This window comes from Sinocyclocheilus anshuiensis, unplaced genomic scaffold (genome assembly GCF_001515605.1).
Source record: "Sinocyclocheilus anshuiensis isolate Anshui unplaced genomic scaffold, SAMN03320099.WGS_v1.1 scaffold805, whole genome shotgun sequence".
Taxonomy (NCBI): Eukaryota; Metazoa; Chordata; class Actinopteri; order Cypriniformes; family Cyprinidae; genus Sinocyclocheilus; species Sinocyclocheilus anshuiensis.
Window position 1 is genome coordinate 667,467 of NW_015540884.1, and position 18,098 is coordinate 685,564.

The window sequence follows — 18,098 nt, forward strand, 5'->3', positions numbered from 1 at the left end:
ATTAACTGTTAATTTAAATCTTTGCCACTATCCTTTGAACAACTAGTTTTTACACAGTTGTCAGCAAGAAGGTTTTAGTCATTTAAAATACAATAAAATTTAGTATGATCACCTGTGTTGTTTAATTTTTACATAAATATATCTGTTACACTGAATGATTATGGAACATTATTTCACCCTTATTTTGACAGTTTACTTTCACAAAAGTTACTTGAAACATCAAAGCAGACACTTGCATTTAATATGCTTTCTATGTATATAAAATCACTTTTATAAATGTAATTTGATGCAGACACCAAAATGTGATGTCTCTTCTTTGACCCCCATACAATGGAAGTCAATGGTAACCAAAACTGTTTGGTTAACAACATTCTTCAGCATATCTTCTTTTGTGTTTAGCTAGAAGCATACAGCATACATTAAAATGTACGAAAAACCTCACCTTTAGATATGAAACAGCCTCACTCCATCAGTGTTTATGGTAGATGACCCTTCCTCTGGTGCTGTGTGGAGGTGACGGACAGTTAACACTAGTGCGCCATCAACAGGCTCGGAAGAAGAATTCACTTATCAGGAAAATTGCCTTTTGCTTACTCAAAAATACTGAAAACCTCTGTGCAATAAGTCATCAGAGAGTATTACGTCAGGATAATGCACAGTCAGCAGGTCACTATCACAATAAACCCCAACATGTAACATTTAGTTAATCCTTTAATATGTTTTGTATGTTGCAAGCTACATAAGGACTAAAACAGTTGTTCAATTCGGTACCTTTTTTAAAAGATATTACTTATTCATTTGATGGTTCTATTAAACACTAGTATCCATTAGTACATTATTCATGTTACATAAGGACTACTTAGCCAACAAAAATACTAATGCTAACGTTCCCATTAAGTTATGAAAATGTTTCAGAATTTTCTCTGAACATAAAGGACTAAAGTTTTGGGAAGTTTGATTTGTTTTATACAAGAACAATTAACAAAATTGGAATGAAGGACGCTCATCTAATTATGTTGTGCGCCCCCAGTGGCTGGTGAAGGTAATGCAGCATTCAGCGCTCATCACCGCATCGCTCCAGAAGCATCAGATCTCATAGCGGTGGTGAAAGGGCAGGGAGCAGCACTTAGGGTGGAGGACGTATGTCGATTCGCCAAGGTGCCTGGAAAATTGAAGGAAACGCTGCACTGGACAGCTTTTAGATATTTCGGGGCCTGCCAATCAGGGCTCCGTTCAGGGTCAATTACATCGGGGTTTCATTCACTGTGAAATAGAGCCTATTATTTATCCCACAAGATGGGTAATCGGGGAATGGAGGACTTGATTCCTCTGGTGAACGGACTGCAGGACGCCTTCTCTGCCATCGGACAAAATGCCAACCTGGACCTTCCTCAGATCGCAGTGGTCGGCGGCCAAAGTGCTGGGAAAAGCTCGGTTTTGGAGAACTTCGTTGGGACGTAATCGGGGTTTCATTCACTGTGAAATAGAGCCTATTATTTATCCCACAAGATGGGTAATCGGGGAATGGAGGACTTGATTCCTCTGGTGAACGGACTGCAGGACGCCTTCTCTGCCATCGGACAAAATGCCAACCTGGACCTTCCTCAGATCGCAGTGGTCGGCGGTCAGAGTGCTGGGAAGAGCTCGGTCTTGGAGAACTTCGTTGGGAAGCAACGTTAAGTGACTGATGACATTGACGGTCAGCATCACTCTACATGCATCGTGGCATCCAGCATTTCTGTATTGCTCTTCTGCACTGGACACAAGCATATTCAGTAGTCACTTATAATGCATACGTACCAAAACCAATGTTTATTCATTGTGATATCGAGTTAGTTATTCATGGCAACGATGAGCTCATAAATCAGGTGAATTTATTATGCACTGTCCCTTAATTGACTAAATAAAGCGATTTTACCATGAATTAATTAATGCGGGACATGCAGCCCACAAACCTTGCTTCGGTCTCTCGACATGTGGCCGGTATTGTGCCCAATTCACCGGTACTAGCGAGCTGCCAACCTACACCAGCATTTTTGGGCATCATAGCCGCGAGCAAGCTTTATGAATTAGGAAGAAAAAGGTTCTTTATGTGAAATATTGTGTGATATATTTTTAATTTACAGACTAGAATAACAGCGAATCACGTATGCCTCAGATAATGTTGTTATGCTTCCATTCGATTGTTTTCAGGTTTTTGTTAAGATATAAAGGCATTTAGAGGCTGCTGATATAAAAAGGACCCAAGTCAAGGGTTTAATGTTCAGCGGTTGCTTCTATCAGGTGTCAGGGGGTCATATGTGAGCCACAGGCCTATCGTCTTCCCTGCTGTTCGTTTTCTGTTCACTCTAGTCAAAATCCTGAAGGAATGCTTATGCAATTTCATGCACAAGTTGAAAGCAATGTTATTGGCACGATTTGATCTTTTAAAGGTTTAGGTAGATCACCCATAATGAAAATTCTGTCATCATTTAGGCTACTCACCGTCACATTGTTCCAAATTCGTATTTGATTACATCTTTTGTCCATGCAATGAAAGTGAATGTTGACTGAGGCTGTCATTTTGCCTTTTGTGGTCCATGCATGGAAGGAAGTCATACAGGTTTGGAACAACATTAGGTTCAATAAATGACAGAATATGAATTGTATGTGTTATACATCTATTCATTTATATGATTCTCTAAGACAGATCAACTCTTGCTTAAAATGAAATTTCTTTCCATTCCATTTTTCATAACTAAACGTAATATTGGTGGTACACAAGTAAATTCTGCTGTGGATGTGCTCTATACCGTCCAAAAGTTTTAGGTAGTTAAGATTTCTAAATGTTTTTGAAAGAAGTGTCTTATGTTCGCCAAGATTACATTTATTTGATCATGAATGCATAAAAAAACAGCTATACTGTGAAATATTATTAAAATTCAAAATAACTATATTCTTTATATATATATATATATATATATATATACAGTATATATCATTCTTGTAAACGGCAACTGGGTTATCCCTGGTTTGCAGTACCATTTGAGCTTTGTAAAATGTAAAAAAATTCATAATAATTTAAGAAATCATTTCTATAAAAGGATATACCAGACTTTCATATTTAAGTTCTGTAATGGTAAAGCTGTATTTTCAGCAGCCACTACTCCAGTCCTCAGTGAGTAAGCTGTTGATAAACTCTACATCACCTTATTTGATTCTTGCTGTTTTATTGCACATATTTTATCCAATATATTCCTGTACCTGCCCCAGGTTTACTACCATCCTTTATCTTTTAACAGCATCATTGTTTTGTGTCTGGCTCATAGCCAGTTGAGCTTTGCTTGTTTTCAGGACCAAAGGACAGTTCTTTCAAAATCTGTTCTTTCAAAAGGTAGTCTTGATTTGGCTATGATTATATGAACCAAGTGGCCACACTATTACTTGTAAGAGACACTGATCTTTAAATGAATGATTTATATATAACTTTTGTTAATATATAATTTTGAATGGTAGTGCACATCCATAGCAGAATTTGCTTGTGTACGACCAACATTATGCTTAGTTATGAAAAATGGAATGGAATGAAATTTCAGTTTAAGCAAGAGTTGATCTGTTTTAGAGAATCATATAAATGAACATATATATATATATATATATAACACATACAATTTAAATGTTGTCATCATTTATTTAACCTAATGTTGTTCCAAACCTGTATGACTTCTTTCCATGTACCACAAAAGGCAAAATGACAGCCACAGTCAACATTCACTTTCATTGCATGAACAAAAGATGTAATCAAATACGAGTTTGGAACAACATGAGGGTGAGTAAATGATGACAGAATTCTAAGGTTTCCTACGTAAAAGTAAATTCTTAAAAGAAATTTAAGATTAAAGTAAGAACATCTGTCATTGACTTGGCATTTGTTAGAATGTTCACATTTCAAAATACGAGTAATTATGTCATTGTAATATATGCATTTATAATAATTGTAATAATGCATTTTTTAAAATGCATATTTTCTTGGATTTATTTCATGGTGAACTGCACAGCTGATAGAAAATAACATGTATTCTAAGTGTCATGACAACAACAAAGCGTCTCTGATGCTTAAACTACTAACACTGCCCCTTTGCAAGTGGTGTAATTTGTTTCAGGAAATTAAAATCTAATTATCTTATTAGGTCTCTGGTGAGGAAAACAGCTTAAACCAACCTAATGTGTTTTGCTAGTCTTGCGGCCATCGAACTCTTCAATCTGGTCTGGTTTGATAGCTTTAGGCACTTGTAAGTATCTCAGGCTGGTAGACCAGCTGCACACTTGTGGAGAGACCAAATAAGACCAGCAAACCACGTTAGGCTGGTTTAAGCTTGTATCTCCATCAGGGATGTTTGTTTTATGGGTCAAAAGGAACCCAGTGTTTGTATTTAACTCAAAACATGCATAGATCCTCATCATTGGCAGGTTGCTATTAAGTCTAGCTCGTAACTTTGTGATGTTCGTCACTGCCACATAGACCTTCATTGTTATTGAGCAGGGCCTTCTTTCAGTGTTGTTGGTCACGCTACACTGTGAGCTCTGTGATCACTATAAAGTGTCTGTCAAGCTTGTCAGCCACAAACAGATCCACTGACTGGCAGTACAATGCTCACAGCTGTTACAAGGACAGACTTCACAATGCTGTACGAGGACCACTGTTTGGCATGAAATGTAGTGTGTTGCCTGGCTAGATTTACAGTTTTCAAAACTATAATACTACATATGTGGCCCTTAAAGGGACAGTTCACCCGAAAATCATTTGATTGATGACAGAATTTTCATTTTTGGGTGAAGTATCCCTTTAAATATAATTTACTCATCCTCGAGTTGTTTTAAACCTTTGAAATCGAGATATTTGGAAGATATTTCAAAGGTTTGAGATGATATGAGAGTGAAGAAGTGATATTTAAAGGGATACTTCACCTATAAATTAATATTCTGTCATCATCACTTAGCCTCAAGTTGTTTCAAACCATTAAGAGTTTCTTTCTTCTGTTGAGCACAAAATAAGTTATTTTGAACAATGTGTGTAGCCAAAGTCTCCCACATTGAGTCAACAGGTCTCCACTGACTTCCATATTATGGAAAAAAAAAATACTATGGAAGTCGATGGGGACCAGAAATTATTTGGTTACCAATATTGTTTAAAATATCTTTTTTTTTTGTGAGAAAATTCATGCATATTTGGAAAAACTTGAGGGTGAGTAAATGATGACAGAATTGTGATTTTTGAGTGAACTGTCCCTTTAAGAAAGAAAATGGCATTTTTATTTAAAATATATATATATTCTTTTCTTTTGGACCCCATAATTGTATGGACAAAACAGTTGAAACATTCTTTAAAATATCTTAGCTGATGTTTCTCTCATACTTAAATCATTTCCACGGCATGCTGACAAACTGTTCTTTGGACTCGTGAATCAGCTGAACGAACATGAGCTCATCCACGCTGACCATTATGGTTTATTAGACAGATGTCATTGTGAATGAGACATGGCCTTTAAAACGGAGGCACATGCTGATGTGGCCTATCACCATGATGACGTGACACTTAATTACATGTTGGTGCAGTCCGGCAGAAAGCAGCAGGATATCACAGCTGCTGTATGAATGTCATTAAACAGCCTGCAAGAGCAGATAAGACACAGTGTGTGTGTGTCAATAAATGGGAAGTGCAGCATTAAGCTGGTCATGGGTACTTGGAAATGTTTGGTTCCAGGCTTTTTTGTTTTTAAATAGAGCGCAACAGTGGCCACCTTTTTTTTTGTAGCGATCATGGGTCCTGATTTTTTTTTTCTATTCACTTTCTCAATAGAGATTTAAATAAATAATTGTATAAATATCCTCAATAAAGAGTTCTGTTGTTTGAAAAATAATACCAATCCCCAAACTCTGGAATGGTAGTGTATGCTTTACTTATTCTACATGTCCAAAATTTTATGCACTGTGATTGTATTATGAAAAATATGGATAAAAAAATGTTGTGCCCTATTCAAGTAGTGTAAAGATAACTAACTCTTGTATAGAGACAGCAAGCCGTAGTTGTTATGACAAACAGTGAACAAAGACTAGATTTTTGCTGCTTTTCTATAAATAAAAAAATAATTGTCAGAAGTATTTTCCCAGTATTTGTCTGTTCTAGACCCTTTTCAATGTAAATACATATGTAAGGTATGAAATACTTTCCTTATATCCTGCAAAATATGGACTGTGAGGATATCAAATGACAACTAGTGAACCTAATTAATTCACAGCAGTCCTAAAATAAAAAAAGTCTATGACCTAATTTATTAATCAAACAAATTGGAGATTCAAAGAGGATGATAAGATTATTTGATTATGCTGATTATTTGAGAACCTATTATGATAAGATACCTGTATATAATCATCATAATTGCGTTATTATGTTAGCACAGTCAATATGAATGGCATAACTGCACTGTAAAAATAATGTAAATTATATTAGCTACCTAAAGAAAGAGAGATTATATTGTGTAGAGGCTATTTTAAACCATCCAGTCTTTGAAATCCATAAAGGTGGTCAGTAGTGAAATACAATTACATGTTTGTTTGTTTTTTCTAAACATATCCACTAATGTTGGAAGCATTTCTGCCAAATGGCCAGAATTCATACAGCACACTCTCACACTCCTTAGAGTGCTCGTTCTTCAACCCTATATCTCCAAATCCTATTACTAAGAAAGGCCTAGTTGTAAATATACTGGCAACAGACATGCATGAAAAATTGAACTAGTGCTACTAAAGTCTAGAACAAGCACAAAAATGTGTTATGCAATCAATTGCCAGAGCAGCACTAGCACTGACATGTTTTTAATGAAGTCAGTACAGGTGCATCTCAATAAATTAGAATGTTGTGGAAAAGTTCATTTATTTCAGTAATTCAACTCAAATTGTCTGTGAACAGCCAGCTTCTTTGGAAATGAATGTTTGTGGCTTACCCTCCTTGTGAAGGGTGTCAATGATTGTCTTCTGGACAACTGTCAGATCAGCAGTCTTCCCCATGATCGTGTAGCCTAGTGAACCAAACTGAGAGACCATTTTGAAGGCTCAGGAAACCTTTGCAGGTGTTTTGAGTTGATTAGCTGATTGGCATGTCACCATATTCTAATTTGATGAGATAGTGAATTGGTGGGTTTTTGTTCAATGTGAGCCAAAATCAAAATTAAAAGAACCAAAGACTTAAACTACTTCAGTCTGTGTGCATTAAATGTATTACCTTTTTTTTTTGACTTGTAAAAGCAGTTTTAAACATAGCAGCATGACTTTATAAAATTATTTAAATTTTTTGCATTGCTTATTTATTCTTCAGGTTTAAAAAAAAGAAAATGTACATGTCTATATGTAATATTTGTATGCTAGATATTCACTTTGACATACTTTGCATATAAAAACAGATGTGATTCAATGAGTGCTGCCTCATGTTCTTTTTAGGGATTTTCTGCCTCGTGGCTCTGGTATTGTCACTCGGCGCCCCCTAGTGCTGCAGCTCATCAACTGCCCTACTGGTAAATACCTTGCTTGCCTTAGAAGGATGCCAATCTTTATAGTTTTTAAATGCATGATTTTAAGGAATAGGTCACACAGAAATTACATTTTGCTGAAAATTTACTCAGGCAATCCAAGATATAGATGAGTTTGTTTATTCATCAGAAAAGATTTGGAGGAATTTAGCATTACATCACTTGCTCACCAATGTATCCTCTGCAGTGAATGGGTGCCGTCAGAATGAGAGTCAAAACAGCTGATAAAAAAACATCACAATAATCCATAAGACTCCAGTCCATTAATTCACATCTTGTGAAGTGAACAGCTATGTGTTTGTTCCAATTTTCAGCAAACCTTTATTTTTGGGTGAAGTATTCCTTTAAGGCAAAACTAAAAAGCAGTTTTGTAAAATGGTCTTTTCTAATTGCTTATTTCCAGAATATGCTGAGATTTTGCAATGCAAAGGGAAGAAGTTTACAGATTTTGATGAGGTTCGTCAGGAGATTGAGGCAGAAACAGATCGCCTCACTGGCCAAAACAAAGGCATTTCACCAGTCCCTCTCAGTTTGCGTGTCTATTCGCCTCATGGTACTTACATTCACGCACATACAGAGGGAGTTATTTAACCATTTAACCAGATCTAAATATTCTGTTGCGTATAAGTATGCATTGTGAAATATCACATATAATAGTGTCACCCCTTGTTTTCATCACCAGTTATGAATCTCACCCTTGTAGACGTGCCTGGGATGACCAAAGTGCCGGTAGGTGACCAGCCATCTGACATTGAGTTTCAGATCAGGGATATGCTAATGCAGTTTGTGACTAAGGAGAACTGTTTGTTGCTGGCTGTGTCTCCGGCCAACTCTGACCTGGCCAACTCAGATGCCCTCAAGATTGCCAAGGAGGTGGAACCTCAGGGTGGGTTATCATCCAGCAATGACTAAAAACATGTTCTAAAATAATTGCCTATTTGCAGACATACCTTGATGTGAGATTTGTTAAAACTATATCTGATCATGCATCAATGTGTGTGCGTTTTTCTGAGTAGGTTTGAGAACTATAGGTGTGATCTCTAAATTGGATCTAATGGATGAAGGAACTGATGCGCGTGACATCCTGGAGAACAAGCTTCTTCCTTTACGTAGAGGTAAAGTCAGAGTACAGAGAAAGCTTCATACTCTTTCACATAAATAGAGGGTGGTCATGAAAAATTTGTAAATTTGTAAATAACAATGAACATTCCCAGGCCTGAAAGAGTGTAGAGAATATTATTATTATTATTTTTATTTATGCTTTAAATAGTCATTAGTCATTAGATGCAAAATCCCTGTGAATTGGAAAAATAATATTTTTTTATTAAATAATTATTTACCAATTCTCAGATTCAGATTTAATAGGTCTGTACATAGGTAAATATCATCTGTCACTAATGTTCTGATTTAAATGAATTAAATAAATGCATGATTTAAAAGGGCTTTAAGGGACAATAGAATAATAATAATAAAAAAAAAGGTAAAATAACCAATTTATTGTAACTGTTTTAACTTTTTGCAAATAATATTTTTATTTTATTTTTCATTTATTTATTTTTATTAATTCACAGTATACACACAGTCACTCTTATGCCTAATATGTTGAAAATGACTCAGTTAATGTTTCTTGTTTTGTCACACTCAATTACAAACTGAATTAATTGAATCACATAAATTAAACATTTTACATTTAAAAAATGTTGACAAAATTACGGAGTACAGCAGAGCAGCATTAAAGGGGTCATGAACTAAATTTTTTTTTTTTAGGATGTTCTCTAAAGTTTTACTCATAACTTTAGTGCAATTTTACATAAAAAAACCCATAAATTAGAAGTAACAGGCTATTTTCTATCCTGTTTTTGAGCCTCTCTGTGGAACGGTCTGTTTTTATAGGCTGGGCGCATTCAAGACTCGCAAGTAAACGCCGACTGCTGTGATTGGCTAACAGTTTCGCTTATTAAAATAACAGATGGACTCTGTTGTGACGTACTCTGAAAACAACATGGGTCAATTGCGTTAAAAACTTATAAATACTCAGTATATATCAAACGATCTTAAGCAGACAATGCAACAATGGTAAAAGCACGTTTATTCACACTTCTTGTGTGTTGCGACATTACTGTTGGATCCACTCTAGTCAGACTCAGTTGGACTTTTTGTTTAAACAAAAAAAAAAATAAAGCAAATAAACAAACAAACAGTTTTTCACTGACACGATCTGGAGCTCTTTGCTAATTTTACCCCGTGTTTTCACCGGACGCGACTATAGACAACAGAACGGTATGGTGGTTATGGCCCTGCCTTAACTATTATCTTAACTATTTACAGAACTTTTAGAAACCTAGCATTAGTAGATGATAAAGAAATGTGTGTCTGGTCTCTTGAAAGTAAAATATAGGTCAGGGAAAAATATTTTTTATAAATGTATATTTTATAAATTTATTTGTCTATAAGGGCACACTAAGACACAGAAACACTTCAAAGGAATCAGGAGAGCAAAAATGGCTATTAAACCTGCAACATTTCCCCTATTATTCACTAACATTATTAATTACTTGTCACATAGCACATTTTTTTAAACTTTTTAACTAAAAATGTAATAAAACTAGTTTAATCAGTTAACTTATTAAAATTAAGGAAAACTTTTCCACGTAATTAATTTAGGTCTATACAACAAGACTAAAACAAGTTCTTTTAAACAAATGGCTCACTGGATTTAAGTTATGTTATTATGTTATACAATAACAAGCAATAGCATGCTAAAGACAGTTACATTTATTGTTACTATATTCAACATCAGATGAGCAAGTAAGAGGAGATTGGTCTCAGTTATTGCTCACTGATTGACGCAACACACATCATGGTCATCATATAGCCACCCATAATAACCAAACTCCATCATAACTGAACATTAAACGTCTTTCTCTTCACTGAAAAACACATAAAATCACACTTAATTTCACCATTTGCTCTCCTAATGTATTTTCTAATACATTTTCCTATTTTGTCCTCATAACTTTACATTTAAAAGCTTATTTAAATTGTTGGATAGTCCACCTTGTGAAAGTGATTTAACAGCTATAGTTCTGCAAAGATAATGTGATCTGTTTGTTGGTTTTAGTTATGACTACCTCCAATGTATTACATTTGGTCATGCTGATTGCCGGTAACAATGTCAAACTGGATGTTCCCTGTAGGCTACATTGGGGTTGTGAACCGCAGTCAGAAGGACATTGATGGCAAGAAGGACATCAATGCTGCAATAGCAGCGGAGAGGAAGTTCTTCCTCACCCACCCAGCCTACCGACACCTGGCTGATCGCATGGGGACTCCCTACCTGCAGAAAGTTCTTAACCAGGTAATGACTCCGAGAGCCACTCGTGCAAATGTTTTTCTGCAACTGTTCCGCAGTTCTTGCTGTTGTTGTTGTTGAAATCATTTTTACTATAAGAAAGATGTTGACTACAGTAGTAACCAAAGGTTTCTATTCTCATCTAGCAATTAACTAACCACATCCGAGACTCTCTGCCAGGACTGAGGAATAAACTTCAGAGCCAGCTGCTGTCCATTGAGAAAGAGGTGGAGGAGTATAAGCACTTCCACCCCGATGATCCTTCTCGCAAAACCAAGGCTCTGCTACAGTGAGTCTGAAATGTATTGCACATTTGAACATTTACAGCCCATGCACACAAACTACCGTTCAAAAGTTTTGGGGTCAGATTTTTTACGATTTTTTGTTGTTGTTGAAAGAAATGAATATTTTCATTCAGCAAGGATTCATTAATTTGATCAATGACAGCAAAGACATTTATGATAATGTACAAAAGAATTCGATTTTAAAAAATGCTGTTCTCTTGAACTTTCTATTCATCAAATAATCCTGAAAAAAAAAAAAAATTATCACAGTTTTCACCATTGATTAAAAAAATCTTGAGCAAAAATTAGCAAAATTCAGAATTGCCATCATAGGAATAAATTACATTTTAAAGTATATTAAAATAAAAAATAGTTATTTTAATTTGTAATAATATTTCAAATATTTCTGAGCATTTCCCAGTCTTAATGAAATTATTATTATTATTATTATTATTATGGTTATTATTAATATTGTTGCTAATAACATTTGTTTTCTTTTTTCTTATTTTTTAAAGTTATAGTACTTATATCTGTTATTAATCTGTTAAGATACTATTTCATTTGTATGCTTCCTCCCCCACCTCTAGACACAATGACACATGCACGCACGTGCACATGCATGCTCACAGACACATGAATGCAAATACAGGAGCTAATCAGAATGGACTTGTAATGTTGGCTATCAGTATATATGTTTGTTTGTCCAAGTGAGTCTATATTTGGCACATGTAAATATTGCCACTTTCTTTACTTAGCCTATGTTTCTTACTTTTATGTTATATGTTTGGTCCACGGGATTTTGTATTTGGCACATGTAAACATTGTCACATTCTTTACTTGCATAATAAAATATATATATATATATTTCTGAGCATAAGGGACTTGTGTGTGTTTATGTGTGAAGATATGTATCTGTGACTTCACTGACTTGTACATAAAACTCAGTGTTCTCTGGTTTGAAGGATGGTGCAGCAGTTTGCAGTGGATTTTGAGAAGTGCATTGAGGGTTCAGGAGATCAGGTGAATACAGTGGAGCTGTCCGGAGGTGCAAGGATCAATCGCATCTTCCATGAGCGCTTCCCCTTTGAGCTGGTTAAGGTAATTTCATCATACTGTTGTTCTCTAAGAGCAAAACATATAAAGTAAGCGTTTCTCTGTCTATTGATGATGACTAGATGGAGTTTAATGAGAAAGAGCTGCGTAAGGAGATCAGTTATGCCATCAAGAACATCCACGGTATCAGGTGTGCATCAGCCTCACAGTCACGTACATTCAACAGCTCTCCTGCTCTGAGATCAAACTCGCTTTGATGTTACTGTGACATTCTGAGCAACTGCTCGCTAGATATGAAGTACTGTACGGTGAGAACCATGCCATGAATATCAACTGCAATGACAAAGTGATCAGTAACTGTAAAGCACATCATTTAGGTCTCTGACTGCTCTGTTCATCCCTTTCACTCATCAGGACCGGTCTGTTTACTCCAGACATGGCCTTCGAGACTATTGTTAAACGGCAGATTGCAAAGATCAAAGAGCCGTGTCAGAAATGTGTGGACCTTGTCATCACTGAGCTGGTCAATACGGTCAGGCTGGTCATGTCTGTACAGCATACAGCTTCATATACACTACCATCCCAAATTATTTTGAAATACTTTTATTCTGCAATGTTGCATTAAATTGAGCAGAAGTGATAGTAAAGATGTGTATAATGTTACAAAAGATTTCTATTTTTAATAAATGCTGTTCTTTAGAACTGTCTATTTATCAAAGAATTTTGGAATCACAGTTTCCACAAAAATATTCAGCAGCACAATTATTTTCAACATTGGTAATAATGTTTGTTTGTCAGGTTTGTTTTTATGGTTTATGGGGACTCTCCATAGGCGTAATGGTTTTTATACTGTACAAACCGTATATTCTATTGCCCTACACCAACCCTACCCCTAAACCTACCCCTTACAGGAAACTTTCTGCATTTTTAGATTTTCAAAAAAACTCATTCTGAATTATTTATAAGCCTTTTGAATTAGGGGGACACTGAAAATGTCCTCATAAATCACCTTCTCCTTGTAATATCTATGTCATACCCATGTTATTATACAAATTTGTGTCCTCATAAACCACATAAACATGCACACACACACACACACACACACACACACACACACACACACAATAATTCTCAAAAAATTTGACATTGTTTAAATTGTAAAATATTGCATCTATTTATGCAAATGTATTGTTTTTTATTTATTTCATTTTTGCATTATATCAGTCAGTGCGTACAGACAAAATGACTCTCATTACTCTCAACTCAAAAATAAAACATCGATACACATTATAATAATGAGAATGGGGGTGGGGGATAGGGGTTAATTGTCAGCTAAATAATGCAAAACTATTTTCCAGCAATTAAATGATTATTCTAACAATTAAATGATTGCTTTTTTACATTAGGCTTCATTGTCTTTATGCATATTCGAATTTCTTATTTGAATTCATGTTATTTTGGGGGTGCATATCATCCAGACATGTTTTTCCGTGAGCTCCATTCTTAAACTGATAAGCACTAAAATCCTTGTCCATTTGTCTGTGGTAATAAGGTTTAGTTAAACAATAAGCCCTGCTTATTGTCTCAGTGGTTGTAGTTGATCCAGTATGTGTTTTTTTTTTTTTTTTTTTCAGGACAGTTGGCTCAGTACCCCATGCTTAGAGAGGAAATGGAGAGGATTGTCACCCAGCACATCCATGATTGAGAGAGTCGCACTAAGGATCAGGTACTGCCTTTCTACCACACGCCTGCCAACCCTCACATATACAAACTCATGTGGTAAAACTGAAAAACAAATAGCGACATGTGTATTCTTTTCCTGCCATCAGGTCATGCTGCTAATTGACATTGAGCTAGCCTACATGAACACCAATCATGAGGATTTCATCGGTTTTGCAAAGTAAGAACATTATTAACCATTTACTAACATTATTGTTTGTCACCTAAAAATGCAAACAGCTAGAACACTCCAACATAACTGTGAGGATACCATCAGGTTCATAGAAACTAATACTGAAAATGTCATTCAATGAATGCTTTCTGAAGAGCAATTCTATGGTCTCATCATTAACCATTATAAGATGTGTTGGATTTGTATTATTAGAGCTTTCCGACTTGAGTTCACGTTCCTTTTTCTCAGTCGGGAAATTATTTTTCAAAGGCACAGTGATTGTGTCCTCTTTGATCCCTAGATATTCACAGTAGACCTACAGACTGATTCATAAAGACATGCTAAATATGACTGTACAATAATTGTACAGTTTAAAAGTGTCTGTTCATTGTTCGCCGTACATTTGAGTTATTATTCTAACCTTCTTCAGTTTCGCCCTTTATAAATCCTTTGGCAGAATCAGATCCATGGAATTTATAATCTACTCTGATCAACACTACTGAATGCAGAATTGTGAGTTTGGTGATAGTCTAGTGTGTGGACCAGCATAAGCCATTCTGTTCTCCAACTTTTGCAATTTAACTGGTAAAGGTAGTCAACTAAAGGTTGGAATACACTACACTACTTTTGTACAGATCTTTGCCTGGATTTGCAGTCTGGACGTGTTGATGCTAGCAGCCGAAAGTCAGAGTCAGTCAGCAGTCTGAGTTGACCATGTTCAAAGAAAATCGGGCAGTGTACGATGGACACAGACTCCAGTTTTTTAGCCTCCATCAGATCAGATAATATCAGAAATGTTTGATACTTTGAGCCGATTTTAGAGCACATATTTTTTTCATTTGTCACATGTCGCCTAGCAGTGGGTCACGTTTTTGTGTGAGTTTGTTGTGTTCGGATTCGTTATGACTTAAAAGTCATAGTGTGTGTAACAATACGCCCACTGCCATAGTTCCGTATTTTGAACGCTCAGTAGAAAATATAAGCATCTATTATTTATCATACTTACAGGTTGTGATTCGGTGGAGCCAGCTGGTCCAAATAAACTGGATACTGAGCCATCTTTCAAGAGCAAGCGTTCTGTGAATCCCACGTTGAACTCCCTGAGATTAGAGAAGCAGTCGTCAGTAAAATGACAGGAACACAAAAAAAAGATCGGGGTTGTACTGCGTTGAATTTTAACCACTGATTCTTTACAGCCTCATCTTTCGGAAGGGAAAATAAAACAAATTTACTTTCACAGTGTAGGACACAGTGTCTTCTCGACATGATGTTACCCACATGAACAAGCTACAGTGTTTGAGGGCGGGTCAATTTCTTCACGGCCGGACAACGTAGATCATTGGTGGGCATTATGCAAACCGTCACGAAAGTGGGATTTGAATTCCTGACGACTCGTTTAGGCTGTTCAGAGTCAGTTATTTCTTTTGGGACACAATAACTTTATTTATCGTGCACTTTCAGCTTTACCACTTTGCAGATAGTTTACATTCACATAAAGCTACATTACACACTACATGAAAGGCAATATTCGAAATGGCATAATAGGGGCACTTTAAAATGGTGTGTATTCCAGACTTTAGGAGGTCTTGCTGGTTAAGACTGTGAAAAAGTCTGATGGTGATATCAGTATCTGCTTTTTGGCAATGACCCCCAAAATTCAAACTCACTTCAATGGTTTTGTGGCTATTAGATATCCATTAGTTCCAATTGTTTTGTGCTCTTTATAGATATTTCTTTTTTTTTGTTTTGTTTATACCTTCAGCGCCCAGCAGAGAAGCAGTCAGATGAATAAGAAGAAGGCTGCTGGCAACCAGGTAAGCACAAGTCAGAATGAACAGATGCTGTGTCCAGCATGCATCATACAGCCTGGACAGATGTTTGCTGCCTCACTCAAACATTACTTATGTAGGAACAGCAGACACAGGTCTATAATTGGACACGGCATCACTCAGTGTCTCTCATTTTATGAGATTTTAATTATTGAGAACAGTGGTGGGTGTTGTTTTGTAAAATGCTCTTTAAAGGTAAGACATAATTATGAAGAGCTTGGTGGAGGAGCTTTGTCATCCACTGGCTAACATGGAGAGAGAAGCGATTGAATTAGAGAATTACTTGATCAGTTATTATATACAGTAACATCTAGATTGACCATGCAATTAAATCTAATACATGTATCCTCCAGTATACCATGGATGGCTACATCCAAAATGTGAAGCTGAAGAAATGTATATGATGGAGAGGTTTCCGTCAAAATCAAAGCAAATGTGTATCGTCTTCTAAAAAGAGAGAAGCCTCATTTTTTGTTTAGCTTTTAAAACTATGCAGAGCAGAAAAACATATTTTTAGTCAAATTAATATAAAAAATATAAAATGTTTAATTAATAAGACAGTTTTATTAATTTATAAAACTTAAATATATATTCATAAAGACCATAAAGATTCATAAATATTTAAATAATTTAAATAATAATTTATTTAAATAATTTTATATGGAATGTGAACTGTTTAACTGCAATGTGCATGACTGTTGCAAAAACAAAACAAACAAACAAACAAAAAACAGCATGATAGGTCTATTTTTATTTTGGACTGAATTTTAAGCATATATATATATATATATATACACGTGTATATATATTATGATATGTTGTTATTCATCATGATTATCATGAATTATCTTATAGCATGTTATATTTAGTCACGTTTAACAATCTTTTGTATCTCTTGTGTTAATGCTGTGAATTAGTTACTGAACTTTGCATCTTTCTGCTACTTTTGTATTCTGTTAATCTTGTCTATTCTCACTACTGCATTTCCCAGTTTATAATTACCTATCTTAAACCCTGTCTTTGCTTTGCTACTGTTGCTATGGCAACGCACCTCAGGATGAGATAATGGTAAGTGTGCATTGACTGGGGCCTCTTTAGTGTGTGTGTGTGTGTGTGTGTGTGTGTCTGATTGAGTGTGTTGGTGTCTGCTAATTCACTTTGGCCTTTTAATATAAAATGGATTTGAAAAATAGCATTACAATTTGATTATTATGGTCCTAATTGTGGTGTATTTGTTTAAAACAAAAACAAATAGCTTTTTTTAATCATGAATTAATCCTGACCTTTTCTGATAAAGTTGAGTGATTTCGCACAATGCCACTGCACTGGAGAAGCTGCTGGAAATCCATTGCACTTGAAAGAGCTGTAGCTCATCTGTAAGAAACATGACGTTCATTTCTCAGAGAACAAATGTACTGAACAAATATAGCACACCTTAAATGCACTGTAGGTTATTTGGGGTAAAAAGAAGTCTTCCAGATGTAAGGAAAGTAAAGCCTGAAAGTATACACTAATCAATTACAGTCGAAAATTCAGAGAAATTTATTTTTTACCTTTACACCTGAAAGTAAAAGCATACTTAAAAGCATACCAAATGCTAAGAATTTCTGAAATTTATGTAGATTTTTGATGTGACTTATTTTCCTTAAATTGTAATACTGACAGTATCATTTGTAATTTTTTTTAACAAGTTCTCAACTTTTATTTGATATTTATTTGTTATAATATAAAACTTTATTTGAAATCACACACACACACACACACACACACACACACACACTACTGTTCAAAAAATTGTTGTCTGTAAGATTTTTTATATTTTTGAAAGTATCCAACACTTCCCTAAAGCCCTTACTCTAGTTAGTTTAAGCATGCAGAGAAAGACCTTTTAAAACAAAGGAGTTCCTGGTCCAAAATGGCTTACTGTTTAGAAAAAAATATAAATTTTGTATATAATTGTTTTTCATTTAATCTCCTCATTTTTATAAACCACAGTTATGTCCTGCTTATGCCAAAACAATTTCCTTGTGGTCCTAGTGGATGAAATAAGAGTCCAAACAATGACAATTATACACATAGAAAAGACTTTTATTTTCCATCAAATCAACATTTCACTTTCCATCA

The 18,098-nt window shown here is 35.3% G+C and overlaps 1 protein-coding gene and 1 pseudogene across 1 annotated transcript in view; one reads left to right on the forward strand and one right to left on the reverse strand.

The window, feature by feature from the left end:
- Positions 1–525, reverse strand: part of LOC107688644 (cip1-interacting zinc finger protein-like) — a 4,658-nt gene extending 4,133 nt beyond the window's left edge. Inside the window, exon 1 of the mRNA XM_016486356.1 lies at positions 443–525. The gene's annotated coding sequence lies outside the window, so the exon portion shown is untranslated. The remainder of the gene's footprint in view (positions 1–442) is intronic.
- Positions 526–1,121: 596 nt separating this feature from the next.
- LOC107688636 (dynamin-1-like) overlaps positions 1,122–18,098 on the forward strand; it is a 28,101-nt pseudogene continuing 11,124 nt past the window's right edge.